The sequence below is a fragment of the Schistocerca cancellata genome, chromosome 2 (assembly GCF_023864275.1).
Source record: "Schistocerca cancellata isolate TAMUIC-IGC-003103 chromosome 2, iqSchCanc2.1, whole genome shotgun sequence".
Classification (NCBI taxonomy): Eukaryota; Metazoa; Arthropoda; class Insecta; order Orthoptera; family Acrididae; genus Schistocerca; species Schistocerca cancellata.
This window is the reverse complement of record NC_064627.1, coordinates 345,773,353-345,791,079: the sequence shown is the minus strand read 5'-3', so window position 1 is coordinate 345,791,079 and position 17,727 is coordinate 345,773,353. Positions and strand designations below refer to the sequence as shown.

Sequence of the window (17,727 nt, the reverse complement as noted above, 5' to 3'; positions counted from 1 at the left end):
AGGTTGCTGTTGCTGTGACTGACCATGTAGCACGAGCCCTGGTAATGCTAGAGCTCGTGCAGTGTGACGAGAATTCATCTCATGGTCAACAGTACGGAATGTTTTGCACTCTATATGACACTAACACGAATTCTTTACAGACGAATGGAAAAACTAGTAGAAGCCGACCTCGGGGAAGATCAGTTTGGATTCCGTAGAAATACTGGAACACGTGAGGCAATACTGACCTTACGACTTATCTTAGAAGAAAGATTAAGTAAAGGCAAACCTACGTTTCTAGCATTTGTAGACTTAGAGAAAGCTTTTGACAATGTTGACTGGAATACTCTCTTTCAAATTCTAAAGGTGGCAGGGGTAAAATACAGGGAGCGAAAGGCTATTTACAATTTGTACAGAAACCAGATGGTAGTTATAAGAGTCGAGGGGCACGAAAGGGAAGCAGTGGTTGGGAAGGGAGTGAGACAGGGTTGTAGCCTCTCCCCAATGTTATTCAATCTGTATATTGAGCAAGCAGTAAAGGAAACAAAAGAAAAATTCGGAGTAGGTATTAAAATCCATGGAGAAGAAATAAAAACTTTGAGGTTCGCCGATGACATTGTTATTCTGTCAGAGACAGCAAAGGACTTAGAAGAGCAGTTGAACGGAATGGATGGTGTCTTGAAGGGAGGATATAAGATGAACATCAACAAAAGCAAAACGATAGTGGAATGTAGTCGAATTAAGTCGGGTGATGTTGAGGTTATTAGATTAGGAAATGAGACACTTAAAGTAGTAAAGGAGTTTTGCTATTTGGGGAGCAAAATAACTGATGATGGTCGAAGCAGAGAGGATATAAAATGTAGACTGGCAATGGCAAGGAAAGCGTTTCTGAAGAGGAGAAATTTGTTAACATCGAGTATAGATTTGAGTGTCAGGAAGATGTTTCTGAAAGTATTTGTATGGAGTGTAGCCATGTATGGAAGTGAATCATGGATGGTAAATAGTTTGGACAAGAAGAGAATAGAAGCTTTCGAAGTGTGGTGCTACAGAAGAATGCTGAAGATTAGATGGGTAGATCACATAACTAATGAGGAGGTATTGAATAGGATTGGGGAGAAGAGAAGTTTGTGGCACAACTTGACCAGAAGAAGGGATCGGCTGGTAGGACATATTCTGAGGCATCAAGGGATCACCAATTTAGTATTGGAGAGCAGCGTGGAGGGTAAAAATCGTAGGGGGAGACCAAGAGATGAATATACTAAGCAGATTCAGAAGGATGTAGGTTGCAGTAGGTACTGGGAGATGAAGAAGCTTGCACAGGATAGAGTAGCATGGAGAGCTGCATCAAACCAGTCTCGGGACTGAAGACCACAACAACAACATGACACTGGTACCCGTACCGCAGACATTGCAGCCACTGAAACCTCATGATACGCAGCAACGTTCTCAATTTGCTCTTCGCTTTTTGACACGGATCGAAGTTGATGACATTTGGCTGGCAATATTCCATGGAGTGGCGAGGCACATTTTACGCTACAGAGTGCAGTGAATACACAGAACTGCCGAATTTTGGCTACTGTTAAACCCCGTGTTGTGCACAAAGAGCCACTGAACTAGCCGTATGTGACTATGTTGTGGATTCGCGAGCACTTTTATTTTCGATCCGTTCGTCTTTGAAGATAATACATGCAGAGGGCCTATCATGTGTACCGTAACGTCTGCATATTATCAATACAGTCTTGTACAGCATGTGGTTCCTGCTTTGGAAGAGCGCAGCTGTGTGGAAAACACTGTTTTCATGCAAGATGGAGCAATACTTGGAGTCGTTCGTCCAGTCAAAGACGTGCTTAATGCAACCTTCCATTAACTTGTTATCTCTAGAGGTGTTCCAGATGCATGACCTGCAACATCATCTAATCTGAATCCAAGTGAATTTGGCTCTGGGGATATCTATTAGAGCACTTTACCGGCGACACGTTGATCACTAACTGCTGTGAAGTCCAGTATACAGCAACATGTTGCTGAAATTCCACTGGAACTGCTACTAGCGTAATTTTACGGATGAAGCATCTCATGCAAATCTTCGGTGCTTGTTCTGAACGAATTGTGTAAGCGGCGGTTAGTAAAAAAAGAAAAATCAACATTATGCCATTCCCACTTGCCTGGCGTTTTCTGCTCACATCCCGATCCCAATCCTTTACATATGGGAACATTTCCATACGTCTTTCTTGTATTCAAACCGCCAGATCTGGTCAAAGTTGGAACCGATTTTTTTGCGGCCTAAATCGGTTCGGCGTTACGCATTAGAATATCTAACAAGTTTTGCTGCCATACGATGACTGCAGCCCAGACTGGACATCTGTGAATAGCTGCAATTTAATTTTAACAATGATACACAGCTCCATGTTTAGGTTTACTGTTGAAGACTTGGCCGACATGCACTTCGGGCATGGTTTCACTGAATGCAACGGAAGAGCGGCGCAGAGACTCCTATTTAGTCCTTGCACCCATTGAAGGTGATACAGGATCCCGTAGTGATGACCACATCACAGTCCTTCTCCGTCTGTACATAGAGTTTTACGAGAAACACTATGTGCCGCACGTTTTTCACTGTTGCGACATTATTTGCACAGAAATGAAGATAACTGGGCTAACAAACTAAATAAATCATTATTTCATTAGTACTCCGTAAAGAGACGCATGAATCTGTGGGACACCTACATCGAAAACTGAAAAACCCCTGAACGTTTGTTGTTGGGGTTCTGGTTCACTCTGCATACCCTTCTGACAAAGATTGTATGCCTAGCACAACTAGATAATGGAACATCAGAGTACATTTCCGAACATTCCGGAAGATTCTGTAACACTCTGCAAGATTCTATAACTTTACCAACGATCTTGAACATTCAGACCATTCTGTTTGGAACATTCTAGAAGTTGCAGGAACATTCTGGCCAATCTCTACCATGTATATCTCAAGCTCACGGAATGGATTGCGGTCACACTAACAACGAAGTCTTTCTGAGATTTGGCTTAATTACTCTTCTGGCATGCCCATAGTGAGTAATAGGCTAATTGTTATTTTAATTCATTTATTAGTTATTACAAAGAAAACGTGACCAAAAACACACGACAAAAGTATAGGTAGGTAGGTTGGTTGGTTGGTTGGTTGGGGAAGGAGACCCTTCTGACAAAGATTGTATGACCAGCACAACTAGATAATGCGAGGTCATCGGTCTCATCGGATTAGGGAAGGACGGGGAAGGAAGTCGGCCGTGAATGCGAGTCCAGTGTCGAACCACTGCGCCACCTCGCTCCTTTGACAAAAGTATATACTCGTGACAAATGTCTGCAGTTTTTTCAGATACCAGAAAATTGTGCTATTACTCCATGCGCAGTATCCTATTACGAAAACAGTTTGATTTTGGGGTTCTTTACCTCAGTAGGTAAAATCGGAATCCTTAACGGATTACTTTGTTGTCTGTCGGTCTTTCGGCCTATTTGTCTGTCTGTCTGTCTGCCTGACCGACACTGGAAAACCCCTTTCCTCAGAAACTGGTTCACGTAGCACTTGAAATTTTTGTCACTTATTAAGGTCTACGGTCGACTGGCACTGCAAAAATTGGTGCTTCAAAGTGAATCCAGTAAAAAAATACGGCCATTTATGTCACATATTCGGATACTCGCAAACTCACTCATCCAAACCTACAGAGAACTTCCCGTTGACCTAGAATCATGAAATTTGGCTAAAAGGAAGGTTCGACACTCCAATCAAAGGAAAAATCTGAAAATTGTTAATCTGTAATTATATCGAAAGAAAAAATTATTTTCTTTTGTTATGTGTTATGTAACTGACTCTCTGTCCTCCTGCATCTACATGGATACTCTGAAAATCACATTTAAGTGACTGGCTGAGGGTTCATCAAACCACCTTCACAATAATTCTCTATTATTCCAATCTCGTACAGCGTGTTAAAAATGAACACCCATATCTTTCCGCGCGAACTCTGATTTCCCTTATTTTATTATGGTGATCGTTCCTTCCTATGTAGGTCGGCGTCAACAAACATTTTATCATTGGGAGGAGAAACTTCGTGACTGAATTTTCGTGAGAAGATTCCGCTACAACGAAAAACGCCTTTGTTTAATGATGTCCACCCCAAATGCAGTATTATTTTAGTGACCCTCTCTCCCCTATTTCGCGATAATACAAAACGTGCTGCCCTTCTTTGAACTTTCTCCGTCAGTCCTATCTGGGAAGGATCCCACACCGCGCAGCAGTATTCTAAAAGAGGACGGACAAGCGTAGTATAGGCAGTCTCTTCAGTAGATCTGTTACATTTTCTCGGTGTCCTGCCAATAAAACGCAATCTTTGTTTAGCCTTCCGCACAACATTTTGTATGAGTTCCTTCCAATTTAAGTTGTTCGTAATTTTAATTCCTAGGTATTCAGTTGAATTTACGGCCTGTAAATTTGACTGATTTATCGTGTAACCGGAGTTTAACGGTTTCCTTTTAGCACTCATATAGACGACCTCACACTTTTCGTTATTTAGGGCCAATTGACAATTTTCGCACCATACAGTCTGTTAGGACCACCTTTCTCTCAGGAATGGGTAGACGTATATGTTGGCTGTATCGAAATCGATAACAGGAAAAAAACTTCTAGATTCTCGATTACCGGGATGGATCTTTGTATATAAATAAGTTTATTCGGAATCCTCGGTGCGTGAGTCCTAATCGCACTAATCCGAATTTTTTTATTTCGATGATGATGATGATGATTGGTATGTGGGGCGCCCAACTGCGCGGTTATCAGCTCCCGTACAAATTTCCAACCTTTACACAGTCCAATTTCGCAAAGCTAGCCATTGGTCGATGAGCTATGCACTTTTTATTTCGGATAAGATTTGCAGACTGCAGTACTTCCGTCATGGATACATCTCATTTTGGACAGAGCAACTATAACTCCTCGGATGGAGTGTTAATGATGAGTGAATTTAGTCAAACAAAGAATAAATAAATTAGAAAATGTTGTACCAAAGTCAATAAATGATGTGAAAAACATTTTCGCTCATTGTTTCATTAATTTAAAAAAATAAATCGAACAAAATTGTAAACCGCTTATTTTATCGGCTGACTGAGGAGAATGGACCTCAGGCAAAGTTCACTTATGTTCATCTGCGTAGCACGAATGTGGTTTCGCGCAGTAAACCGATAGAACAGCTCACATCTTCCCACATTTCTTATGGTAGTGTATCTGCAGCTTTTAGCTGTACCGCGTTTACAATGTCGGCTAACTTGGACGGATTGTCTATCGACGGGAGGCACCCCCATAAATGGCGTGTCTGCGCAGGAGATTCGCGTGCTCGGCGGGTCATTGGCGATTACCAGTGGCAGGCCGGCGGCCCTGTAAGGACAGCGCTGAGTCTGGAAGAGCGGCCGCGATCGACACGAGACAACCGGAGCGCCCGCTGATTGCCGCACGGTCCCAGAGCCGCCACCGCCACCGGCGCAGTTTCCCATTTCCTCCGCTATTGTGTTGCGGACGTTAGGACGTGCGTGGAATATGTGCTGCGTTGCGCAAACAGGTGCGTGAGTCAGGGAGGGGCAGCCCTGTCTAGGAAAGGAGAGGCCGGGGCAAAGGTTGCTTAGTCACCACCGGACAGACCTGCACGAGCTCGTGGCGGCATCGCCCACGGCAGGCTTTGTTAGCACAGAGCGCGGCAAGGGCGCTTCCGTCGACTGAAAGACACTACTCTCGTATTATATAATCTTTCCGTCGTTGCTGGAGCCGTCGAAACGCAGTATAGGAAAGCCAGTAGCAGTGTCATGGAGAGAAATCTACAGTGTCATGGAGAGACAACAGAATAGCCAGAAGAGGTGTCACGGAGACACATTTGCCAATTGGCAGAAACAGTGCGATGGAAAGACACTTGAAACAAGCTTACAGTATCGTGACGGAAAGTTGGTTTTAGAAAACCAGCTGTAGTGTCATGAAGAGGCACCTACAGAACGGGTGCAGCAGTGCCGTGGTGCCTAGATAAAAGAACGCAGCATGTCATTCTCAATGGAGAGAAGTCTTCCGAAGTAAGAGTGATTTCAGGTGTGCCGCAGGGGAGTGTCGTAGGACCGTTGTTATTCGCAATATATAAAAATGACGTTATGGATAACATCGGAAGTTCACTGAGGCTTTTTGCGGCTGATGCAGGAGTATACCGAGAGGTTGTAACAATGGAAAATTGTACTGAAATGCAGGAGGATCTGCAACGAATTGACGCATGGTGCAGGAAATGGCAATTGAATCTCAATGTAGACAAGTGTAATGTGCTGCGAATACATAGAAAGAAAGATCCTTTATCATTTAGCTATAATATAGCAGGTCAGCAACTGGAAGCTGTTAATTCCATAAATTATCTGGGAGTAGGCATTAGGAGTGATTTAAAATAGAATGACCATATAAAATTAATCGTCGGTAAAGCAGATGCCAGACTGAGATTCATTGTAAGAATCTTAAGGAAATGCAATCCAAAATCAAAGGAAGTAGGTCACAGTACACTTGTTCGCCCACTGCTTGAATACTGCTCACCGGTGTGAGATCCGTACCAGGTAGGGTTGACAGGAGAGATAGAGAAGTTCAACGGAAAGCAGCGCGCTTCGTTACAGGATCATTTAGTAATCGCGAAAGCGTTACGGAGATGATTAGATAAACTCTAGTGGAGGACTCTGCAAGAGAGACGCTCGGAAGCTCGGTACGGGCTTATGTTTCGAGAACATACCTTCACCGAGGAGTCAAGCAATATATTGCTCCCTCGTAAGTATATCTCGCGAATAGACAACAATATGTTCAAAAATGTTCAAATGTGTGTGAAATCTTATGGGGCTTAACTGCTAAGGTCATCAGTCCCTAAGGTTACACACTATTTAACCTAAATTATCCTAAGGACAAACACACAGACCCATGCCCGAGGGAGGACTCGAACCTCCGCCGAGACCTGCCGCACAGTCCATGACTGCAACGCCAAAGACCGCTCGGCTAATCCCGCTCGGCTCGCGAATAGACCATGAGGATAAAATCAGAGAGATTAGAGCCCACACAGAGGCATACCGACAATCTTTCTTTCCACGAACAATACGAGACTGGAATAGAAGGGGGAACTGATAAAGGTACTCAAGGTACTCTCCGCCACACACCGTCAGGGGGCTTGCGGAGTACGGATGTAGATGTAGACACACTTGGAGAATGCCTCAAGCAGGGTGATGGAGACACCTGCAGAAGGCGAGCAGCAGTGCGATGGTCGAACATTTCTAGGAACCCAGCAGTAGTGTCATTTAGAGGTATCTGATGAAGAGACACTTCGAAAAGGCCAGCAGCAGTAATATGGGAAGACATTTCTCGAAAGGGAGGCTTCTGCAGAATGCCTACAGCAGTGACGCGGAGGAACATTTCTAAAGCCAGCGATGGAGACGATCTGCAGAATACCTGCAGCAGTGGCATGGAGAGAGACTTAAAGAAAGGCACCAGTTGTTCCATAGAGAGAGACTGCCAAAGTGCTAGAAGAGATGGACAGAGACAAAGACGGACAGCGAGACGGAGAGGGAGTAATAATGGATTTTCTTCAGCCGGCAAGTTATTGTAACGCGATCGATTACTAGGCTACTAGCGCCGTATTCTACAGCCAGCCACTAAGGTGTCATTTGGTGTGTCGTGGTCCCTGGTTTGACAGTGCAAGTTACTGTGGGACAAGTGCGGAACCGCGCTGCTGCAACGATGGCAGGTTCGAATCCTGCCTCGGCCATGGATGTGTGTGATGTCCTTACGTTAGTTAGGTTTAAGTACTAAGTCTAGGGGACTAATGACCTCAGATGTTAAATCCCATAGTGCTTAGAGCCATTTGAACCATTTGAACTGTGGGAGAACAGCAAGACACTGTCCTATAAATAACAACCACACAGCATTAGTTCAGAAACAGCGTGTGGGCTGGTCATTATTCCACAACCTCTCGACGGAGGAACACGCCTGGACTTCCTGCTGACTAGTCTCCCTGGGCTGATAGAGAATGCTCGTTTTCAATACGAAAGGTTACGTGGTTTCTGCACGACGGAGCACCAGCGCACTTCCGCATTACATTTCGCCGACCCTTCAACAACGTCTTCTTCATACGTCTGATAGCAGGCGCCCGCCAGAGTGGCCGAGCGGTTCTATGCGCTACAGTCTGGAGCCGCGCGACCTCTACGGTCGCAGGTTCGAATCCTGCCTCGGGCATGGATGTGTGTGTTGTCCTTAGGTTAGTTAGGTTTAAGTAGTTCTAAGTTCTAGGGGACTGATGACCTCAGATGTTAAGTCCCATGGTGCTCAGAGCCATTTGAACCATTTGATAGGAGGCGGAAACCCTTTAGCAAGGCCTGTCAGATCACTAAGACTTAAGCCCCCTGGATTTTTAGCTCTGGGGGCATCTGTAAAGTCTAGTGTATGCTGAACCAGTTCCTTATGTGCAGACCCTTCAACAGCGTGTTCATGACGCCTGTGACGCCATTCGGATGGAGGCCGGAACGTGCGAAAGAGTGTGGCAACCCCTGATGCGACGTGTGAACGCGTGCACTGCACCCAATGGAGGCCACTTCGAACATCTGTTGTGACGTGGATGCGATACGTCTCTCTACTGTTTTACGGCATGTTTGTCGGCTCGATCTGTTGTTGCACGCACACCGTCCATATCTGGACAAATGTTCATAGGACCTTTTTCCCTCCATTTCTCGTCCGGAATCCGTCTCTGCACTTTCTCGGTTTTGTTAATGTACTCCCCGTATTTACGATTAGTCATCACGGCTTGGATACAATGCACTGAAGACAGCTACACAGTAGCTGAAATCGATCTGCAATAAACAGATTAATATCTACGACCAGTGCTGCCCTTCCTTGTATCTTGGTAACCTTCGCACGCTAATTTTCTAGATAAAAATTGTTCAAATGGCTCTGAGCACTATGGCACTTAACTTCTGACGTCATCAGTCCCCTAGAACTTAGAACTACTTAAATCCAACTAACCTAAGGACATCACACACACCCATGCCCGAGGCAGGATTCGAACCTGCGACCGTAGCGGTCGCGTGGTTCCAGACTGTAGCGCCTAGAAGCGCTAGGCCACACCGGTCGGCTTTTCTACACAGGATGACCAAGCCGACACTGCTGCAAGTTTCAGTAACGTCATCGTCGTCTACGCCAAGGGAATCAAAGACGGCCATACTGTTAGAATTGGGTGGAGCGACGTAGCCTCGTGCTGGTGGAACGACGTACCCTGCCGTCGAAGGCCAGAGAGTCTGTCTGTTTTGCCGGAACCCGGCTGCGCCCGTATTGGATTCCGGCGCCAGTCTGCAGTCGCGCCCACCAGTTCAATATACCGGCTGTGGCGCTGCTCGCGAAGAAGTCTGCAGGCTGCGGGCGTGCTCCACCTCCGGCTGACAATATCCGCCCACGGCGCAGGCAAACACTCCCTGCGCTTGTTGACGGCGGCCCTCATCTCGGGTGGGTGGGGAAGTAAAACAGAGGGGGGAGGGAGAGGGGGGTGTGGCGGTACAGCGAGACACAGCGCTGTGGCCGACTTGCCGAACTCTGGCGGCGGCGGCAACATAAACATCCCAGCGAGGCGACAGATCTGCGCCTCCGTCTCGAAGCTACGACGGCAAACAGAACTATTCGCCGTGCCGCAACTCCTGGCTAAGTGGTTTCTCCGTAAAAAAAAAACTTTACCACACCGCTGTCGACGCCCTACATCTTTCTGCTCGTGTAGCAGTGTTTCTGATTCGTTTTCTTGTTTGTTTTGTTGTCAAGCAGAGTAGACGTCTTACGTAACGGTAGTGACTGTAGGAAAGTGAGATGACCTCATTTTTTTCGAGATGTAAACAGAGTTGGCGGTAAGCAAGTTCAAGAAAGCAAGATGGTTTGTGTCGTTGTTCCTCGGATTACTGCAGTCACACTATCTAATTTTGGCAACAGCCTTGCCGCAGTGGATACACCGGTTCCTGTGTGATCACCGAAGTTAAGCGCTGTTGGGCGTGGCCGGCACTTGGATGGGTGACCATCCAGCCTCCATCTGCTGTTGCCATTTTGCGGGGTGAACTCGACCGAATAGTAGTGGCTTCGGTCAAGAATACCATCATAACGACCGGGAGAGCGGTGTGCTGACCCCACGCCCCTCCTGTCCGCATCCTCCTCGAAGGATGACACGGCGGTCGGATGGTCCCGGTAGGCCACTCGTGGCCTGAAGACGGAGTGCATGCGTGCTATTTAATTTTAGAATATTGAAGTCTATCTGGTGCATTCCGTTGTACCTTGCAGATACGTGAATTTTTAGGAAGGTCAGCACGAAAGAGATGGAGGCTTTCGAAATGTGAGAATGGCAGTGATGGAATAGATAAAATTGGCCGATAGTGAAGTGAAGTTTTAACAAAAGTAAGTGAAAGTATAATTAATGGTATCAATAAAATTAAGGAAGAGGAACTACATTTGACAAATATGATGGAGAAATGGGGGGATACAATCAGTACTAGAACGGTTTAGAGGAAGGCAAAAAGCAGAAGAAGAAGGAATCGACTCTCTGATCAGCTGAAAAATGTTGCAGATACCGAGAAATGATAATGGAAGCAAAGGATCGTGAATACCTAACATAAGATTAAAGTACAGTGCTTCACATGTTAGCCCTGTATTTAGCCATATTTGTAATCGTTCAGTTTCCTGAACGATTACTCAGTAGTAAAGCCGCTTTATAAAAACGAAGAAAGGGATAATGTAGACAATTTAGACCTATTTCTATGCCATCAGTGTTTGCTCAAGTTATTGAAAAGGCTGATCATTTTATATCACACAATTTGCTGTCAAACGTGCAGTTCGGCTTTAGAAGTCGTTTAACAACTGAAAATGCTATATTCTCTTTTCTCTGTGAGGTACTGGCTGGCTTAAACAAAAGTATTTTTTGATTTAACTAAGGCGTTTGATTGTGTTCATCACAAAATATTGCTCCAGAACTTGGACATTACTGAATACGGGGAGTAGCTCACAATTGGTTCACCTCTTACTTTAGCAACAGGCAGCAAAAGGTCATTATTCACAGTGTTGAGAATGGCTGTGATGTGGGGTCTGAGTGAGGTACTGTCAAGTGGGAGGGTGCCCCAGGAGTCAGTGTTGGAGCCACTCCTGTTCCTTATTTATTAAAATAATATGTCGTCTAGCATTACGGGCAACTATAAAATATTTCTGTTTGCTGATGACACTAGCTTGGTACTAAAGGATGTTGTGTGCAACATTGACTCGGTTTCAAGTAGTGCAGTTCATGACCTAAATTCATGGCTTGTAGAAAATAAACTAACGCTTAATCACAGTAAGGTTCAGTTTTTACAGTTTCTACCACACAATTCAACAAAATCCGACATTTTAATTTCACAGACTGGGCATATGATTAATGAAACTGAACAGTTCAAATTTCTACATGTTCAGATAGATAGTAAACTGTCGTGGAAAGCCCACATTCATGATCTTGTTCAAAGACTTAATGCTGCCATTTTTACTGTTCGAACGGTATCTGAAGTGAGTGATCGTTCGTCACGAAAATTAATCTACTTTGCTTACTTTCATTCGCTTATGTCATATGGTTTGTATTTTGGGGTAACCATTATAAAATGATATTTTTGGCTCAGAAACGGGCTGTTCGGGCAGAAAGTGGTGTAAGTTCGCGAACCTCTTGTCGACCCCTGTTCACTAGTCTGAGTATTTGGACATTGGCCTCTCAATATATACATTCTTTACTGTCATTTCTTGTTAACAATATCAGCTTATTCTCAAGAATAAGCAGCTTTCATTCAGTTAATACTCGGCAGAAATCAAACCTGCATTTGGCTCGAACTTTCTTAACTCTTGTGCAAGAAGGTGTGCAGTATACTGCTACATCCATTTTCAATAAGCTACCACAAGAATTCAAAAATCTTGGCAGCAATCCACGCGCTTTCAAGTCGATACTGAAGTGTTTGCTCATGGGTCACATGTTCTATTCTGTCGAGGAGGTCCTTGAAAAATTAAGCTCATTCTTGTTGTATTGTTGATTGCGTTTACTTAACCTTATGGCTTGACTGTTTTTGTGCACATAAACATTTTATTTTTATCTGTTGTTACTTTTAAGTTGTAATATCATGTACTGGCACGTTGCATGAGCTCGGAGATTTGCTCCTCAATTTGGCCCTATGGAACATGACGTGTAAATAAACAAAAAAAAAAAACACAGATACCAGGATAGCAGGACAGAAACTCAATGATTATGATGATAAAAAACACCTATCTGTTTTGAGTAGGTGACTGTAATGTGTACTATTGTTGTATTGAACAGCCTGGTTTTGTATATATACCGCTGTAGCATGACAGAAATAGTGGAAAAACGTATGCTCTGGTGCTGGGACATATTGTACTTCTCTGATGTAGCGGCAAGAGGCCTGTCAATGTTGACGTCCCTAGCTGAAAGAGTGATCAACATTAACAATGTCACATCCTCTAGCTGCACGGGACAAAGAGAAAATTTGTGAGTATACTGTCAGGTGGCTGGGAAGCGTACACCATCGCTCCTCTCCATTTGAGGGGCGAATACCAGTGGTGGTAATTTCTCTCCATCATTGGGATTCGAACTGGCTGTTTGCGGGTAGAGCGTCACCACACAAGTGTGGTTAAGCGAATTCACTTACGGACGCTTGTACATGAAGTAAACACAGCTCTCGCAACTGCCGAATTACTGCGTACCTTGCAAATCAGTAAGCGCTTGAGATTAGCACGAAGATATTTCAGAAAGCAGGTTTTTCGAAATTTTACGCGGAATCTGCAAATTGAGTTGCAGGCAAATGAATTTTAATACATTTTAGCCCCCGGAACGAGATCGAGTTAATCTCAAGGGACGGCAAAGGAAAAAAAAAAAAAAGGATGGGCTTGTCGGCTTGTCCCCTCAACGACTTTGCAGTTCGGCGAATCGACGCTGGGGAATATAAAGCGGACAGTATTTGAATTTCAATTTATCGGCGCGACCCGCCAGATTACATCTGTCGCAGCGGCGACGTTCGTTCGCTCAGCCGTTATACCGAGCAGGTCGCCTGTCGAGTTAGAGATGGAATTCATCAGTGTGTCCTGTCAAAGTCCTGATAGGGTATTTGCTGCACTACATGGTAGATTAGACGTACAGGGTGTCGGGGAAGTCCACATACGCTTCTTGACTTTGTACGCTATTCGTAAATTTTTGGAAATTTGTGGTAAGGACTATGGGACCAAACTGCTGAGGTCATCGGTCCCTAGACTTACGCACTACTTAATATAACTTAACTAACTTTTGCTAAGGACAAAACACACACACAAACACACACACACATTCCCGAGGGAGAGCTCGAACCTCCGCCGGGGAGAAGCGCGAACCGTGACAAGACGCCCAAGACCGCACGGCTACCACACGCGGCCCGCTATTGGTAAAATAAAGAGTTGTTTTATTGGTATACCTCTTTTGAAGTTGATGAAAAGATCTGGAAGCAAAAGGATTTTGAGCAACGTTTGTAAATAACACCTGAGACAACGACATGGACCAGCGAGATGCAGCCCGCCTTGCTTTTTCAAATACCTTTTGTTTTCAAGAGTGCGGTTTTCTGATTTATATGCGACATATCAGAGTCAAGACTGGAATAACGTGATTTTCTGGTCGAAGAAAAACCCTGAAGAGTTGGAAGGGAGTCGTCTCATGTAGTGATTCGGCCTGATATGTCATCAAAATACCTATTCAGATCTTTGTTTTGTTTTTAGAAGGTTGCTTGAATGAAAATTCTTTATTTAGACATGTGACAAATATGGCTTATAGACTGAACACAAGGGAGTCATAGATCTTGTACGGTTACATCAGCACCAGCACACTTTTGCCAATCAGAAGGGTGAGTTGAGTTAATTGATGACAAATTTCAGGATAACGGGATTGGGGGATGATTCAGCAACATTTCCACCCGTGCTGAATTGGCCATCACGAATCTTGGACATTGCCATACCAGACAATCAACTCTGACGGGCTCAGCGTGGGCACAAGACTAATGGACAGTTTCACGAAAGTATTGAGGACGCCTTTCGAAGTGGAACTGCCGAGAGGGTTCGCTAATGACAAGAACATTGTGGAGACGCGTTGATGTATGTATAAAGCACGATGATTCACAAATATATCTACTGGATAAACAGCTTTTTATATGTAAGTACTCCAGTATGCACTGTAGAGACGAAAACAAGGATCAGAGACTGTGTCTGCAGCAGAGTTTCGTCTCTGAAAGTTCAATGACCGCCACTAGAGGTGGCTGGGAGGCAATAATTAGCGCAATCAGGCGACAAATGGCGCGAACGTGTGTTTATTCGTGACGCACGAAAGGCCACAGTCACTGCGCCATTATCGATGACAATCGTCGACCCACGCTGGCTCCCTGACGGTCGGCCACTGCGCAAGGGTTTTCCCTGCTCCCCCCACCTACCACTGCTCATACATTTTAAGTATGTCAGCTTTTTTGTGGCGGTACAAGGTGGTCATCTCGTAAGAGTTCACTACAAGAAGTAAGCGAAAACTAATAACGCGTCATTACTGTGATTGAAACTTTCGCTAGTCACTAATGTCACTGTAGTTCCTTCTCTAGATTGGCGCACAGATGACAAAATGGTAGATATCGAAATAGACGACAGAGGGATAGAGAAACAATTAAAATCGCTCAAAAGAGGAAAGGCCGCTGGACCTGATGGGATACCAGTTCGATTTTACACAGAGTACGCGAAGGAACTTGCCCCCTTCTTGCAGCGGTGTACCGTCGGTCTCTAGAAGAGCGTAGCGTTCCAAAGGATTGGAAAAGGGCACAGGTCATCCCCGTTTTCAAGAAGGGACGTCGAACAGATGTGCAGAACTATAGACCTACATCTCTAACGTCGGTCAGTTGTAGAATTTTGGAACACGTATTATGTTCGAGTATAATGACTTTTCCGGACACTAGAAATCTACTCTGTAGGAATCAGCATGGGTTTCGAAAAAGACGGTCGTGTGAAACCCAGCTCGTGCTATTCGTCCACGAGACTCAGAGGGCCATAGACAGGGGTTCACAGGTGGATGCCGTGTTTCTTGACTTCCGCAAGGCGTTCGATACAGTTCCCCACAGTCGTTTAATGAACAAAGTAAGAGCATATGGACTATCAGACCAATTGTGTGGTTAGAATGAAAAGTTCCTAGATAACAGAACGCAGCATGTCATTCTCAATGGAGAGAAGTCTTCCGAAGTAAGAGTGATTTCAGGTGTGCCGCAGGGGAGTGTCGTAGGACCGTTGCTATTCACAATATACATAAATGACCTTGTGGATGACATCGGAAGTTCACTGAGGCTTTTTGCGGATGATGCTGTGGTATATCGAGAGGTTGTAACAATGGAAAATTGTACCGAAATGCAGGAGGATCTGCAGCGAATAGACGCATGGTGCAGGGAATGGCAATTGAATCTTAATGTAGACAAGTGTAATGTGCTGCGAATACATAAAAAGATATATCCCTTATCATGTAGCTACAAAATAGCAGGTCAGCAACTGGAAGCAGTTAATTCCATATATTATCTGTGAGTACGCATTAGGAGTGATTTAAAATGGAATGATCATATAAAGTTGATCGTTGGTAAAGCAGATGCCACACTGAGATTCATTGGAAGAATCCTAAGGAAATGCAATCCGAAAACAAAGGAAGTAGGTTACAGTACGCTTGTTCGCCCACTGCTTGAATCCTGCTCAGCAGTGTGGGATCCGTATCAGATAGGGTTGACAGAAGAGAGAGAGAAGATCCAACGGAGAGCAGCGCGCTTCGTTACAGGATCATTTAGTAATCGCGAAAGCGTTATGGAGATGATAGATAAACTCCAGTGGAAGACTCTGCAGGAGAGACGCTCAGTAGCTCGGTACGGCCTTTTGTTGAAGTTTCGAGTACATATCTTTACCGAGGAGTCAAGCAGTATATTGCACCCTCCTACGTATATCTCGCGAAGAGACCATGAGGATAAAATCAGAGAGATTAGAGCCCACACAGAAGCATACCGACAATCTTACTTTCCACGAACAATACGAGACTGGAATAGAAGGGAGAACCGATAGACGTACTCAAGGTACCCTCCGCCACACACCGTCAGGCGGCTTGCTGAGTATGGATGTAGATATAGATGTAGAATGTTCGGTCACCAATGTTGCACTTGTGCGTGGGAGCACGCATGTACGCACGCGCACGCGCACGCGCACGCACTCTCTCTCTCTCTCTCTCTCACACACACACACACACACACACACAGAGAAGTATCTGTTTGGTATAAATTAGAAAACAAAATTCTGTAGTCTGAAAGTTTCACCATGAATAAACCTGATATTCTACATCTTTGCGATATCTTGCCAAGCTGTTGCGGCCTGTATACTTGTAACATAATAAGCAATACAAATGAATGTCATCCAGAGTGTCTGAAACTGTGTTCGCTGCACTCTAGTGGTGATGTGTACTTCGATTCCTCTATTTCCTTGCAGAGTGGAGCTGTCACTCTTGTTTGACTTGGTGACAAAGTAGTGGGGACGCCAAATTGGGACACAGAAGGCTTGGTAGCAGAATGTAGATTCTGGTCGGTACAAAGTCGCATTTGGATTGCTCAGCTGGTGGAACATGGCCCATGAATGGCAGCAGCAGCCGGTTCTAGGCGCTTCAGTCTGGAACCGCGCGACCGCTACGGTCGCAGGTTCGAATCCTGCCTCGAGCATGGACGTGTGTGATGTCCTTAGGTTAGTTAGGTTTAAGTAGTTCTAAGTTCTAGGGGGCTGATGACCTCAGCTGTTAGCCGGCCGAAGCGGCCGTGCGGTTAAAGGCGCTGCAGTCTGGAACCGCAAGACCACTACGGTTGCAGGTTCGAATCCTGCCTCGGGCATGGATGTTTGTGATGTCCTTAGGTTAGTTAGGTTTAACTAGTTCTAAGTTCTAGGGGACTAATGACCTCAGCAGTTGAGTCCCATAGTGCTCAGAGCCCTTTGAACCATTTTGAACCTCAGCTGTTAAGTCCCAAAGTGAAACTTCCTGGCAGATTGAAACTGTGTGCCGGACCGAGACTCGAACTCAGGAACTTTGCCTTTCACGGGCAAGTGCTCTACCAACTGAGCTACCCAAGCACGAAGTTTGGAAGGTAGGAGGCGAGGTACTGGCAGTAGTAAAGCTGTGAAGACGGGGCGTGAGTCGTGCTTGGGTAGCTCAGTTGGTAGAGCACTTGCCCTTGAAAGGCAAAGTTCCCGAGTTCGAGTCTCGGTCCGGCACTCAGTTTTAATCTGCCAGAAAGTTTCATATCAGCGCACACTCCGCTGCAGAGTGAAAATCTCATTCTGGAAGTCCCACAGTGCTCAGAGCCATTGACAGCAGGCAGCCAGGTATTCAGAGGATAATTTTAATCTGCCTCAAATATTTAAATAAATACTAATTTTAAAATTACTTTTATGAATATTTCTCCTCATAGAAGCAAAGCTTCAAGGTTTCGACTACAACTGCACATTGTATGTAGTGTTATAATGATGATTGCTAGTTGCTATTGTGGCAGAAACGTTGCAGCGTTTTATACTACAAAGCTTGCCACCGGAACTGCTCACAAGCGCAGATATGAAGCTTCACCCAGGCAATAATTTTGATTTCTGACTTCTAAAACTACATTTATCTT

General features: G+C 44.9%; 1 non-coding gene across 1 annotated transcript; it reads left to right on the top strand.

The window, feature by feature from the left end:
* The first annotated feature begins 17,258 nt into the window (after positions 1-17,258).
* Positions 17,259-17,333, top strand: Trnas-uga (transfer RNA serine (anticodon UGA)). The gene has a single exon. It is a non-coding gene; the product is annotated as a tRNA-Ser (tRNA).
* Positions 17,334-17,727: the final 394 nt, after the last annotated feature.